Here is a 13,472-nt window from a genome sequence, read left to right on the forward strand (position 1 = left end):
AATTAAGTGTTTAAGGTAAGGGTTTATATGCTTGTTATTATCTTAATTACTTAAAGTGCATAAAACTTTGATATTGTGATATTATAAAAGATATGTGCTCTTTTAATGATAAAAAGAAGTTTATAAAGGTAAGGGTTTTATGTAAAGTTATATCGTTGTTTGGGCCTTTCTAGAATATAAGATTATAAAAGGGGAGAGGGGGGGGGGGGGAGGGGAAAGTAAATTTTAAAAAAGTCTAAAGGGAGACCCATCAACCTTCTTTCTCTTGGCCAACACGTGCCCCACCCAAGATATTTCTCTTATCTTTTCTTGGCTATACCAGAAGACTCTTTGTTCTTCTTTCTTTGCTCTTTTCTGTTCATCTTCTTTCTTTGTTTTGTTCGGCAACACCTCTCTCTCACTCTCTCACCAACATCCCTCCCTCTCTCACCGGAACCATATATCTCACTCTAAGGAAGAAATTAAAAGATTAGTCCTAAGATTTCAGCTTTAAAGTTTGTGGGTAAGTAAATAAAAACCTCATCTTATTATGGGTATTTTAATGGTGGAATGGTTTTCTTTAGTTTCACTTCTATGTTCTCTAATCTGATTGTTAGAAACTGAAATTTGTGATTTGTGAAATTAGGAAATCATGAACTTGTAAGTCTATATATATATATATATATATATATATATATATATATATGTTGTTTGAAGAAGTTTTGAAACTGTGTTGGTGATTTGTTGAAGGTATAATAGGGTTTTATTAATTAATGATTGTATATGATTAAGGAAGTAAGAATAGTTAGGATGAGTACTTTTGATGTTACTGTTAGGATTTTTGTTGTAGGTAATTTTGCGATAAATGATTAAATGACCATATATAAGTGTTTTCTAACATGTCTAATGAGTGTATAAAAATCTTCATATGATAATAAGACTATTTGCGATCATTTTATAGTTTTACAAGAAAATGTTTCAAAGCTGTCACTGTGACAGATTTTGTATTTACACATGGTAAATTATGTATTACATTGTATATAGTGAATTTGGATGCTAGGGATATTTCCTATGAAATTTAAGACACGTGTGGTTGTTATGTAAGTGGTCTCACAGTATTTGGATCAATATAAAAATAATGGTTTAATTTCTAAGTTGCATGAAATTATGTCAGGACAAATTTGAGCATGTTGTCTTATATGATTTTTAGTAAATTATGGTTTCATGATTTGATTCCGAAATTGATATGGTATTTACTAGACATCTAGATGAGTTTCTCTGTAAAATTGCATGAATATTGGATGTGTTTAGATAGCCTGTTTGTATTTTATAAATGAAGCATATGCTTTTGAAATGAGTAGCAAACAGTAAATGATAACTCTAACTTTGATAATTTAATTCTAAAGTTAGGGTGAATGTTTTGAGCTATAATTTAATATACTTATCTTTTGGTATGTCTAGATCATAGATTAATTTTGCATAACTTGGTTCAAGATTTAGTATTCAAAAGAGGGGTTCTAAATCATTCGACGGTTGTATTTATGAAATTGTTTTGTTCAACATGTTGTATGTTGCCTTATGAGTGTATATGATTACATGACCATGCTTAAAGGATTTTATGTTTATGCATGCATTATTGCCCTAATCTCAAAGTACCTTCTGAAATGAAGTTGGCCGTTCTAGAGATATGAGACTAATGTGAGAATGTTGGTTTCTCTATGATTTAGTGCATCATGTTGTTTGATGAATGTATTTTGTGTTTATGGGAACCTCGTTGAGGTGTGATTAGGATTTCCTTGGTTCTAAGATATAGGTTTTGAGATTAATGTGTAAGTTTATGATGAGGAATAATTGATAGTAATAACCTTTGATATTTGGTTTAGGTGTTGCCAACCCTAGATCTGAGCTCCTTCGACTTTAAGCTCTCGATTCCTCTACTTTCAGGTAAGGGATAAGTTATATGGGCATTTGGTAAGTCATGAAATTATTTTAAAGTATATTATGCATTAAAAGGTTTTTTATTAAATATATGACATATAATCATGTTTCAGACAAAGGTATGTTCGCGAGTTTTCAAAACCTTATGTATATGATTTAAGCATATTGATGCTATTATTAATTTCCACGAACATGATGTTTTAAGAAAATAATGGAAATGTTATTATTGTGAAATGTTATATAAACTATGAATGTCAATATGAAGTATAAGTACGAAACGTTTTCGAGTTATGTCCTCTTGTAATTTGAACTCGATCAAAGTATGTATTAAGGATGGTGGTTCGTCCACGCTCAATCAAAGTAAGTGTTAAGGATGGTGGTGTGTCTGCGCTCATAAGTACAGACTTATCAGATATGGACTAACCAATATGCTATGAGCAACTATATTATTTTATTGATCATGAGAGAATGATTTTGTTTATGCATTATGAAAAGTTGAAAGCTCTCATGAAAAGAAATTTTTGATGAAAAGAAAAGCTGTTCTTTAAAGATAAGAGTTTTTGAAGTTCTGTTGTACTTTAAAGATAAAGAATCTGATGAAAAGGTTTTAGTGTTTTGTAAAGATAAAGTTTCTGATGACAGTACAAGTTTATGTTAAAAAGTCATTAGATATCTGTTTTTTATGAAATGTTAAGTTTTATGACTATAAAAATTATAATAGTTTACGAAAAGAAGTTTATGAAGAAAAGTTTTGTTATTCTTTAAGATGTTTCTAGTTTAAGACAAAGTTACCAATTATCTGATTTAAGTTAAAATGATTATTTTGTAAAGAGAATATATATATATATATATATATATATGTATTTATGTATGTATGTATATGATTTTAAATAATCAATATCATATTTGGTGACTTTGTAAGAAATGAAAGAAGTTCAATCCGAAAGGTTTTGGTGATATTATTCTGAAAAGAAAAAGGAGAACAATTATTTTCCTACGAAGAGCATATAAGTTATTATTAGAAATAGTATAAAATACTATGCATGAAAAGATGTTCTCCAATCTGAACATTTATAAAATGAAATGATTTGATTTATATGCATTCTTATTAAATTCTTATGTATCTTGCCCTTACTAAGCTATATAACTCACCCCTTCCACTCTTTCAGTTAGCAGGTTTTATTTTGGAGCAAAGGGAGCCTTAGTCGAGTTTTGGAATGAGCTGGTTTTAGTTTTAATATATAAATCCCAAATTAGTATTTAATGTTTAGCTTTGTAGTATTGTGTATTTTAAGATCTAATGGAAGTTGTGTACCTTAAAGTATTAAGAGATGTATTATGTGAAATTTAGAATTTAAATAACCGGTGGATTGTGTTATCGGTTGAAGTACAATGTAGATGCTCTGAATATCAAGTAAAAAGTTACCTCAAAAAGTAAAGAAACAAGAATGAAAAGAAAGAGGAAATCTTTTGTAAAAAGTTTAGTTGGTTCTTGTTAATACTAGGTTTAGGCTTGATATTAACATGCTAGTCATGCTCTAAATTCTGAAGTACATGTTCGGATCGTGACATCTAGCCAAGAGCTTTTTTAACCTTAGAAGCAGTAAAAACCTTGGTGAGCATATGGTTCATCTGGGGGGGTCACGCTTGTTTGTATTGCATCAAGAAACTCCGGACTAATAACGGGCTGGGAGGTGGTGAAGAGCTTTTAATAGTACTCAGTTATGATTTTAGCTATCTTTTCCTCATTCTCATGCCAATTTTCATATTCATCCATGACCCCTAGAATAGTGTTGCGTTGTTTTCCAGTGTTGGCCTTCTCATGGAAAAATCTTATATTCTTGTCGCCTTCTTTTAATCACGGGTTACAAGACCTTTGTTTCCACATTCGCTCCTTCAAATCCAACAAGCGATTGACCTATGCCCTCTGTTTGCATACCTCCAAGGTGTTTGACATCCCCACTGATCTTGCCTCCAAAGCTTGAAGTAACTCTTGTGCCTTGGCTAGTTTTTTTCCAATATGGCCAAATTCTTGCATGTTCCACTTTATCAGAGCTTCTTTGCATCTATCCATACAAGAAGAGAAAATGTTCCCTCTCCCTATAAGCTCTCCTTCAGCCCAAGATTCCTTCACAATATCACCACATCTTCCATCCTTAAGCCACATGGACTCAAATCTAAAAAACTTTTTTGATTTTCTCCGTTGAAACCTCTTATTTGTCCTCAACATCAAGCAGCAATGATCAGAAGCCGAGGAAGCCAAGTGATGAAGTCTAGCACTGGGAAACATATTAAGCCACTTCATTGTAGCAAAAGCACAATCAATTCTTTCCCGTATCCAACCCAAACCATTTCGATACATACTCCATGTAAACCAAGAGCCCACATAACCAATGTCCATTAAACCACAAGAATTAATACAGCACCTAAAGTTATCGATTTGCCTAGATGGCCTATGCACCCCACCTTGCTTCTCCGTAACACTAAGGATCTCATTGAAGTCTCCCACACATAACCAATGGAGATTACTTACTGCAGCAAGCTGAGATAGGCGTGCCCATGAATCTGGTCTTCCACGGGTATCAAGATTTCCATAGAACCTCATCAATCGCCATTTCCCATTAGAACCACCAGAATCAATGACGGCATCGATATGCCAGCGAGAAGAAGATTGTACATTCACTTTGACATCAGGCTTCCAGAACAAAGCTAGACCACCACTTTTCCCATCACTAAGAACTACTAGGCTCTGATTCAATCCTAGAGAGTTTTTTATATTGGACATTCAGTTCTTGGCCCTTAGAGGAAGTTTGGTCTCCATAAGAAAAACCAAACCGAGAGCTTCAAATTGCACTATCTTTCTTAGTGCATTAACTGTATGGGGTTCCCAAACCCCTGACAGTTCCAATTTAATGTATTCATTGATTCCGGCGGGGTTACTTACCAACCTCCGCCGATCCAAATTGTTCCTCAAAAACCTTCCCCAAGTACATTGCATCCTCCAACTTGGACCTCTTTGCCACCACTGTGTCTGCCTCTTTTGTATTCTCATATCATCCAATTTTCATTTTGTATCTTTATTTTGATCACCCATTACCACTTCCTTAGAGATTGTTGAAATTTCCAATCGTTTCCCAGTCCCCTTTAAGTCCTTCTTAACCTTTTCACCATTGGAAGATTTACCATGTTTTTTCGTTGTCCCTCATATGTTCCTCCTTGTTGGATTTAAAGCTTCACTTATCACATCCCCTGGGCCCAAAACAAATACAAGAGTGGCCTTATCTACCTCAGTTAGAGGCCCAAATTGAGTTGGCCCACATGAAGGGGTGACGCCAGCCCTATTTGACTTTGAACCAAGAACATTTAACTGTAGAGCTAAAGAAACTGAAATCCCTCTGCAGAATGAGATTCCTTCGATACTTTCCTTTCTAGTTCCTTATCAATCTTCCTTATTTGGGCCTCAAAGTCTGCAGGAATTGAATTTTTTTGAATTGAAGGAAACTCCAGATTTTGTGGGGCATGCAAATCAAATGGCACAATATTTCTAGAAATATCGGGATCTTGATTACTCATCGGCACCACCGGACCCGCCGTATTCTGCCACTGTATTGTTTCAATACTTCGTACGCTTGCTGACTTAGTTGACCCCCGACCACCCCACTGTGTATCATGACCTCTAACCCGAACCACCTGCAGTTTTTGTAAGCGATCAAAACTAGCTCGGAGCCATGGACCATATTGTTGTGCATCCCGACTCAGAGAACCATTACTTTGAATCCACAGGCGACAATCCTTCTCATCGTGATCTAGTTTACCACACCAATAACAATAGATTGGGAGACGCTCATATTGTAAGGATACCCACCGTCTATCCGAAGCCCCTAATTGAACCATTCTACCTCGACACAAAGGTTTGGTGATGTCCATATTAACTCTTACACAAATGCTGGTGCCCCATGCTTAACCACCATCAGGGGCGTCAACATAAATAACCTCACCCAGAGTGCTACCAATGCGTTCCCCATTTTCCTTTGTCATATGGTGATTGGGAAGGTTCGAAATTTGCACCCAAAAAATAAGCTTTATCGCAACTTACTGAATTGACGCATTTATTTTTGCCCAGCTTATGAAGATCCATAAGATATTTGTCGAAAAACCATGGGCTTTGGAGAAGGACTCTATTCATATCAACCTCATCAGTGAAAACAATAAGTGCTCTATTGTTCACCAAATCACGAAACTCAAAGTCCCCATCTGCCCTCCACGCACCTCGAAAGGTTCATGCCACCACCTCAAGGTTAATCTTCCATTTTGTTAAGAAGCTCGCTACCACTGCAAAGGAGCCATCAACCACATCCTCCTTGTGAGCACACTTTTCCCCCTCTAGATTTGTCAGAGTAAGTTTTTCCCACTGCTTCGTAACCTCGTCCATGGAGGGAGAGTGAAAGATGAAGAGAAGAAGAAGAAATATTGAGAAAGAGAGAACTAAGGAAAAGAAGTTTCACCAGAGCATCTGGGAAAAAGAAGCACTTGCGGTGGCAAGTGAGTGAAGTTAGTGAGTGAAGAAATTTTATGCTTTTTTTTTAATTAAAAAAGTAATAGGATATATTATTTTATAAAAAATAATATATATATATATATATATATATTATTTTTTTAGAAACTCTGAAACACCCTTAAACGGTACGTTAAAATTGGCCGATACTGAAATATTCCATTGGACAAACTAAAATTGTATTTACTAACATTGGTATATATGCTCTATCATTGCCGTAACATGTAGTCTATAGCTGGTCAAGTTTGAAGTCCTTAAATTGCTTTATTTTATAATTTTAAGTATTCTTTCTTCAAAAATAATAAAATATAAAATACCAAAAAGAATTCTATTTTTCAACCTTTTTCTCATAAACAAAATAGGAAAATAAATTAATAACTGTCAATACAATTAAATTCCAAATAAATATCAAACACAAGACTAAAACTTATTTCTTTTCCTCCACTTACCAAGCAAATAAATATGTGTGGGATTTATATATGTTGTTAATGTGTTATCTAAGCTTTTGATGATATCTATTTCTATTTCTACTACCCGTTTTTATTGGAAACATAGTATTCTCGAATTTGTAATTTATATACTTTTCTTTGTACTGTTATGGTTGATGACATTGGGGTAACCATTATATTTTATATCAATTATATTCTATTTTATATCAAGAAATACATGATAGTCATGCTCTCTCTCTCTCTCTCTCTCTCTCTCTCTCTCTCTCTCTCTATATATATATATATATATATATATATATATTTAATTTGATAACATTTAAACATTACTACTATTTTTAAAACTCTTTAATTTGATAACATGACAGTGAAAAAATCTTTTGAAAATATTACTACTATTTTTTAAAATCTCTTTAAGTATTTTTCCCGTGCATTGTACGGGTTAGCCACTAGTTATGTATATTCTTTTGTGCACATTTATTAATGTATAAAATTGTGTATTTTTTAGAAAAAAAATTTAGGTTGAATATACAAAATTGGCAACATTCTTAGAAAAAAAAAATGTATACATTGAATATATAGAATTTTATACATTATTTGAAAAGATTGTATATGTTGAATATACAAACTATTTACATTCTTTGAAAATTGTGTACATTGGATATACAAAATTTGGTATATTCTTTGAAAAATTGTTTACATTGAATGTACAAAATTGTGTGCATATTTTAATAAATTATGTATCTTTAATATAAAGACTTGTGTACATTTTTTTTAAAATTGTGTTCATTGAATATATAAAATTAATTATTTGAAAAATTATATACGTTAAATATAAAAAATTGTTTACTTTCTTCAAAAAATTGTGTACATTCAATATATAGAATTATGAATACTCTTTTAAAAATTGTGTACATTAAAAGTACAAAATTATGTACCTTGAATATATTTTTTGAAAAATTGTATATATTGAATTTATTGAGTTTTGTAAATTCTATGAAAAGTTGTGTACAATGAATATTCAAAATTGTGTACATTCCACGAAAAATTGTGTATGTTGATTATATAAAATTGTATAAATTTTATAGAAATTGTGTTCTTTGAAATGCATAGAATTGTTTACATTCTATGAAAAATTATGTATATTAAATGTATAGATTTTTTTATAATATTTAAAAAATTATGTACATTGAATGCACTTAATTGTGTACATTATTAGAAAAATATTGAACATTGAATGTACAAAATTGTGTATATTCCTTGATAAAAATGTTTAGGTTGTAAAATTGTTTACATTTTTTGAAAATTTTGCACATTGAATGTACAAAATTGTTATTATTCTTTAAAAATTTATTTATGTTGAATCTACAAAATTATGTATGTAATGACTCTATTCGTAACGACCCGTAATAACGTTGGGTTCGCACGTAAAAAGGCCCAAACAATATCATTTATAGAGCGTGGGTTTGAAAGGTTAAGCCTTGGTCACCAGACAGTGGGTTTTTTTTGTGGTGTTCATACATAATTAAACCGTGTGCGTCCTAGGAGTCTTTCTCCAGGAGGCAGGCTGGGAGGCTCTGGTTTTTGGCCATTTTTCCCAGCCTCTTCCTTTGGATCCTTACTTTTCCTTTTATACTGGCATGTATCCTTTATCTAACGTCCACGTGTAGGATCGACCTTTCCAAGACTGATACTTGTCCCATCAACCCATACCTAGAGTGGTTGGGGGTGGTTGTAAAAGCTGAAGGGTATGGCTCTGTCAGGTGTAGAGTATTGAATGGCAGTAAGGGCAGCTTTCCCTTTGTCCTTGGTCGTTAAACTATCCAGCGTATCCTTCCCTATTGACATAGATATTTTTAGATTTTTTCCAAACTGTTCCTACACCGTTTTTGTCCTTCCTCCCAGGGGGACCTCGGACGTGCCGAGGACTGAATCGTCCTCGGCTATGTCCCAAGACTATTTTGTACTTGTATTACCTATCCTGGGCTATAACCTTCCTCAGCTCGGGCCTTGGGCCCCAATGAATAAATGGGCAAGGGCCACTAATTATTGGGCCCCACAATAGCCCCTCAAAATCCTGCTGTCCGACCTCTTGGTCGGGGAGGAGGGTTTTGGTGATATCAAGCCTTTATTACGGCTCGTTTAACTCTGTCCTTCATTAATATTGGTGTCTCTTCATCTACCCAAGAAACATACCGGGCTACGAGACATTCCTCTGAATTCATTCACAATGCGTTCCTGCCGTTTGATTATCCAAAACGCGCCTTTAATGATTTCCCTTTACGAGACCATTTAAATTCGACGGTTATTGACGGTGTGGGGAAGTGGAACGGGTATATTCTCGTTTACAGATTTTCTTGGAAATCTGGACAGATTAAATACCTCCCGTTTTGCCCTTCATATAAGAAGAAAGACAAGAGGTTATTTCTCTTATATAGAGACCCTTTTAATTCTTCTGAAATCTGAAACTCTCAGCCTCCTCCAGAGTTTACTTTATCCGCTAGTTACACCTTAAATTGTGATACGTTCGAGATAGGAGTAAGTAATGAAGAAACCATACCCTTCCCAGAAATACCATGTTTTATGAAGCTCAAAATGGCTCGGTCAGGGCAGGGATGGCAAAGACTCAAGATACTTCTTACCCTCCTTTCAGCCAAAATCCGAAGCAGGGGCTCGTCGCGTCAAACTTTTGGCGTGACTGAGTTGGGGTCACCCATTATCAGTACCAGCCGCTCTCTTATGAGCATAGCTAACATGGCACCAGCGTGTTAGGAGTCAGGACTGACGCAGGGACAAAGTATCCCTGCTTCTTCCTCTCTTCCTTCACTGGTGCCTCCTTTTGCCTCTCTTTCTTCTTCTTTCCACCACCAGATCCATCCTGGTGCTTTTCCTTCTTCCTTTTCTTCTCCTCTCCCACCAAGGAAGGTCCTCCTCTCAATATGGATGTTAATGGAGCAGAATTTGGAAAGACTTGGGAGCAGAGCTTAAAAAGATTTCTGGCTGTTCGTTTGTTGTTGTTGTTGTTTTTTTTTTTTTTTTAATTGTTTTAGTAACTCGTTTTCTATATAGGCTCGTTTAAGCCCTTCTTTGTACAATGTAATACCCCTTTATATTAATAAAAATCATCATTGCTTTATTTCGTATGTTCTATTTCTTCTTTTTGAAATGGTTATGTCGTAAATAGACGCACTACTTTGCGACTTCTTTTTTATTTCTATACTCTGAACGATGCTTAGGGCCAAAATCCCAGTTAATAAAAAGATCTTGCTCTGTGCTTATTGAAACTATCCGACTTAATAATACTGAATCGAACAAATGATACTTAGGGCTGAAATCCTTATTAAGAAGAAAAGGAAAAGATATTATGATGAGCTTATTAGAGCTGTCTGGCATAATAACGCCGACCTGAGAAAACAATGCTTAGGGCCGAAATCCCTTACCAAGAAAAAAGACGTTATCATGAACTTACGAGAGCTGTTCGGCACAATAATGCCAACTTGAACAAATGACACTTAGGGTCGAAACCCTTGCTAAGGAAAAGATATTATTATGAACTTAATAGAGTTGTTTGGCACAATAATGCCGATCTGAGAAAACAATACTTACCCCAAAATAGTCGAGATGACAGCTGAATGCTCGGTGCGGTGTAGGAGGTAATCATCCGAGGACATATAACCCAAAAATGAACAGCCCCTACAGGTTGCTGAGTAATAAGACGTTTCACCATCTTCCTAATAACTTTCATAACTTTAAACTCTCCTAGTATTTGATCCGAGGATTGAGCAACTTAGAATTCTTATTAAGTAGCTGACCTTTCCATAGGTTTGAGTCCGAGGACCATGCAATACCTTGGTTCTGTCCAAAACTTGATTTCTATAAGTAGTTGGGGGAATTAACCCCTCAGCTATGGCATGAGACCTTGGTTTTAGGGGACTTAGCTCCTCGGCCAAGTCCCTAAAACCATCCGTGCTGCTGACGCTACAAAGTGCAGCCCCTAGTAAAGAACCATAGCCCCTAGTGGAACTTTACGCTAGAACACTTCAACCGGCTGTTAGAAATGATAAGGGGACTATCTCGACCTACCGCCTGTGCCAACATACAAGCCTTCCCCACAGACGGCACCAATTGTAAGGACTCTATTTGTAACAACCCATAATAACGTTGGGTTCGCACGTAAAAAGGCCTAAACAATATCATTTATAGAGCGTGGGTTTAAAAGGCTAAGCCTTGGTCACCAGACAGTGGGTTTTTTTTGTGGTGTTCATACATAATTAAACCGTGTGTGCCCTAGGAGTCTTTCTCCAGAAGGCGGGCTGGGAGACTCTGGTTTTTGGCCATTTTTCCCAGCCTCTTCCTTTGGATCCTTACTTTTCCTTTTATACTGGCCTGTATCCTTTATCTAACGTCCACGTGTAGGATCGACATTTTCAAGACTGATACTTATCCCATCAACCCATACCTAGAGTGGTTGGGGGTGGTTGTAAAAGCTGAAGGGTATGGCTCTGTCAGGTGCAGAGTATTGAATGGTAGTAAGGGCAGCTTTCCCTTTGTCCTTGGTCGTTAAACTATCCAGCGTATCCTTCCCTATTGACATAGATATTTTTAGATTTTTTCCAAACTGTTCCTATACCGTTTTTGTCCTTCCTCCCAAGGGGACCTCAGACATGCCGAGGACTGAATCGTCCTCGGCTGTGTCCCAAGATTATTTTGTACTTGTATTACCTATCCCGTGCTATAACCTTCCTTGGCTCGGGTCTTGGGCCCCAATGAATAAATGGGCCAAGGCCACAAATTATTGGGCCCCACAATGTACATTCTTTAAAAATTGTGTACGTTAAATATATAGAATTAGTGTACATTTAAAAAAAAATATTGGTGTATATTCCATGAAAACTTGTGAACATTGAATATAAAAAATTATTTAAATTCTTTGAAAAAATTGGGTCCATTAAAAGTATGAAATTGTGCACATTTTTTGAAAAAAATGTGTACAACAAATGTACAAAATTGTGTACATTCGTTGAAAAATCATACACGTTGAATATAGAGAATTGTGTACAATCTATGAAAAATTATGTACATTGAATATATAGAACTATGCACATTATTTGAAAATTTATGTACATTGAGGGTCTGTTTGAATGCCGTTTATTGCTGAAAACTAAAAACATTATATCAAAATAATTTTTAAATGTGTGAATAGTGCCGTGAGACCCAGTTTTAACTTAACATTTGCTAAAATCCATATTTGCGGGTCCCGTGAACAGTGCACGGGACCCACAGGAAAAATGCTAAACGCAGGGAGTTTCATTTTTTAGTGCAATCCAAACTTAACCTGAATAAACAAAATTTTGAAAAATTGTTAACAATAAATATATAGAATTATGCACATTCTTTAAAAAAAATATATATGTATGTTGAATTTAAAAAAATTTGTAAGACATTCAAAAAATTGTGTTAGTTAAATTTACAGAATTAGTTATATTTTTTGAAAAATTGTGTATGTTGAATATACAAAATTCGGTAATTTCTTTGAAAAATTGTATACATTCTGTAAAATATTTTGTATTTTAAACATAATGAATTGGGAATGTTCTTTAAACAAATGCATACTAACTGTACTAAATTATGTATATTGTTTGAAAAAATTTGTAAATTGAATATATGGAATTGCAAATATTCATTGAAAAATTATGTGCATTAAATATACAAAATTGTGTGTCTAGAATATATAGAATGGTGTAATTTTTTTAAAAAAAATTGGTACATTTAATGTACAGAATTGCGTATATTCCTATAAAAAAATGTGTATATTGAAAATACTAAATTGGTTATACTCTTTGAAAAATTGAACACATCGTTTATATAGAAGTCGTGTAAATTCTTTAAAAATTTTGGTATGTTAAATATACAAAATTTTTTACATTTCTTGAGAAAATGTGTACATTGAATATATAGATTGGGTACATTATTTGAAAAAATTGTGTACATATTGAATGTACAGAATTATGTACATTCAATGAAAAATTGGGTACATTAAATGTACAAAATGTGTATATTAGATATATAAAATTGTGCACATATGTTGAAAATTTTGATACTCTTAATACACAAAATTATGTACTATTAATATACAAAACTGTGTACATTATATATATATATATATATATATGTGGGGCCCAAGGCCCGAGCCGAGGAAGGTTATAGCCCAGGATAGGTAATACAAGTACAAAATGGTCTTGGAACACAACCGAGGACGATTCAGTCTTCGGCATGTCTGAGGTCCCCCTAGGAGGAAGGACAAAAACGGTATAAGAACAGTTTGGAAAAAATCTAAAAATATCTATGTCAATAGGGAAGGATACGCTGGATAGTTTAACGACCAAGGACAAAGGGAAAGCTGCCCTTACTGCCATTCAATACTCTGCACCTGACAGAGCCATACCCTTCAGCTTTTACAACCACCCCAACCACTCTAGGTATGGGTTGATGGGACAAGTATCAGTCTTGGAAAGGTCGATCCTACACGTGGACGTTAGATAAAGGATACAGGC

At 34.5% G+C, this 13,472-nt stretch overlaps 1 long non-coding RNA gene across 1 annotated transcript; it reads left to right on the top strand.

Moving 5' to 3' along the window:
* The first annotated feature begins 257 nt into the window (after window positions 1-257).
* LOC126729126 (uncharacterized) lies at window positions 258-3,310 on the top strand. Its single transcript, XR_007656516.1, has 3 exons — window positions 258-502; window positions 1,863-1,923; window positions 3,087-3,310. It is a non-coding gene; the product is annotated as an uncharacterized LOC126729126 (long non-coding RNA).
* The last annotated feature ends 10,162 nt before the right edge of the window (window positions 3,311-13,472 follow it).

This window comes from Quercus robur, chromosome 5 (genome assembly GCF_932294415.1).
Source record: "Quercus robur chromosome 5, dhQueRobu3.1, whole genome shotgun sequence".
In the NCBI taxonomy this organism is placed as follows: domain Eukaryota; kingdom Viridiplantae; phylum Streptophyta; class Magnoliopsida; order Fagales; family Fagaceae; genus Quercus; species Quercus robur.